At 42.7% G+C, this 2,467-nt stretch overlaps 1 non-coding gene across 1 annotated transcript; it reads right to left on the bottom strand.

The window, feature by feature from the left end:
* Positions 1-344: 344 nt before the first annotated feature.
* LOC130955713 (small nucleolar RNA R71) lies at positions 345-452 on the bottom strand. The gene has a single exon (XR_009076850.1). It is a non-coding gene; the product is annotated as a small nucleolar RNA R71 (small nucleolar RNA).
* Between the last annotated feature and the right edge of the window lie 2,015 nt (positions 453-2,467).

Here is a 2,467-nt window from a genome sequence, read left to right as displayed (position 1 = left end):
CACCTACTCCTGATTTCTATGGGAGAAGCATCTCTATCCCTGCCATTGGAGCAAACAACTTTGAGCTTAAGCCTCAATTAGTTTCTCTAATGCAACAGAATTGCAAGTTCCATGGACTTCCAATGGAAGATCCTCATCAGTTTTTAGCTGAATTCTTGCAAATCTGTGACACAGTCAAGACTAATGGGGTTAACCCTGAGGTCTATAGACTGATGCTATTCCCTTTTGCTGTAAGAGACAGAGCTAGAATATGGTTGGATTCTCAACCTAAAGAAAGCCTGGACTCTTGGGAAAAGCTAGTCAATGCCTTCTTGGCAAAGTTCTTTCCACCACAAAGATGGAGTAAGCTTAGAGTGGAAGTCCAAACCTTCAGACAGAAGGATGGAGAATCCCTCTATGAAGCTTGGGAAAGATACAAACAATTAATCAGAAAATGTCCTTCTGACATGCTTTCTGAATGGAGCATCATAGGTATTTTCTATGATGGTCTCTCTGAACTATCTAAGATGTCCTTGGATAGCTCTGCAGGAGGATCTCTTCATCTGAAGAAGACGCCTACTGAAGCTCAAGAACTGATTGAAATGGTTGCAAATAACCAATTCATGTACACTTCTGAAAGAAATCCTGTGAACAATGGGACTAGTCAGAAGAAAGGAGTTCTTGAGATTGACACTCTGAATGCCATATTGGCTCAGAACAAGATATTGACTCAACAAGTCAATTTGATTTCTCAAAGTCTGTCTGGAATGCAAAATGCACCAAACAGTACTAAGGATGCTTCATCTGAGGAAGAAGCTTATGATCCTGAGAACCCTTCCATGGAAGAGGTAAATTACCTAGGAGAACCCTATGGTAACACCTATAATTCTTCATGGAGAAATCACCCAAATCTTTCATGGAAGAATCACGAGAGACCTCAACAAGGTTTCAATAACAATGGTGGAAGAAACAGGTTTTAACAATGGCAAGCCTTTTCCATCATCTTCTCAGCAACAGACAGAGAGCTCTAAGCAGAATAATTCTGACTTAGCAACCATGGTCTCTGATCTGATCAAAACCACTCAAAGTTTCATGACTGAAACTAGATCTTCCATTAGGAATTTGGAAGGACAAGTGGGTCAGCTGAGCAAGAAAATTACTGAACTTCCTCCAAGCACTCTCCCAAGTAACACTGAAGAAAATCCAAAAGGAGAGTGCAAAGCCATAAACATGGCCGAATTCTGGGAGGAAGAAGAGGCAGTGAACGCCACTGAGGAAGGCCTCACTGGACGTCCACTGGCCTCTAATGAGTTCCCCAATGAGGAACCTTGGGAATCTGAGGCTCAGACTGAGACCATAGAGATTCCTTGGACTTGCTACTGCCTTTCATGAGCTCTGATGAGTATTCTTCCTCTGAAGAGGATGAGTATGTCACTGAAGAGCAAGTTGCTAAATACCTTGGAGCAATCATGAAGCTAAATGACAAGTTATTTGGAAATGAGACTTGGGAAGATGAACCTCCCTTGCTCACCAAAGAACTGGATGACCTGTCTAGGCAGAAACTGCCTCAAAGAGGCAGGATCCTGGGAAGTTTTCTATACCTTGTACCATAGGCACCATGACCTTCAAGAAGGCCTTGTGTGACTTAGGGTCAAGTGTAAACCTCATGCCCTCTCTGTAATGGAGAAATTAGGGATCTTTGAGGTGCAAGCTGCAAAAATCTCACTAGAAATGGCAGACAACTCAAGAAAACAAGCCCATGGACTTGTAGAGGATGTTCTGGTTAAGGTTGAAAACCATTACATTCCTACTGATTTCATAGTCCTAGAGACTGGGAAGTGCATGGATGAATCTCATCCTTGGCAGACCATTCTAGCCACAGCAAAGGCTGTGATTGATGTTGATAGAGGAGAGTTGATCATTCAAGTGAATGAAGAATCCATGGTGTTTAAGGCCCAAGGATATCCCTCTATCATCATGGGAAAGAAGAATGAAGAGCTTCTCTCAAAACAGAGCCAAGCAGAGCCCCCACAGTCAAACTCTAAGTTTGGTGTTGGGAGGCCACAACCAAAATCTAAGTTTGGTGTTGAAACTCCACATTCAAACTCTAAGTTTGGTGTTGGAGGTTTCAACAAGGTTCTGAGTGTTTCTGAGGCTCCATGGGAGTCCTCTGTCAAGCTAATGACACTAAAGAAGCGCTTGTTGGGAGGCAACCCAATGTTTTATAATTAATTATTTTCTTTTGTTATTTTATCTTTTTGTAGGATGATGATCATAAGAAGTCACAAAAAACAATGAAAAAAAGCAAAACAGAATGAAAAACAGGAAGAAAAACAGCACACCCTGGAGGAAGATGCTGCTGGCGTTCAAACGCCAGTCAGCCTAGCAGTTGGGCGTTTAACGCCCAGTCTGGCACCTTTCTGGGCGTTTAACGCCAGAAAAGGGCACCAGACTGGCGTTAAACGCCAGTAAAGGGCAACAACCTGGC

The sequence above is a fragment of the Arachis stenosperma genome, chromosome 1 (assembly GCF_014773155.1).
Source record: "Arachis stenosperma cultivar V10309 chromosome 1, arast.V10309.gnm1.PFL2, whole genome shotgun sequence".
Taxonomy (NCBI): Eukaryota; Viridiplantae; Streptophyta; class Magnoliopsida; order Fabales; family Fabaceae; genus Arachis; species Arachis stenosperma.
This window is presented reverse-complemented; position numbering and strand designations above follow the sequence as displayed.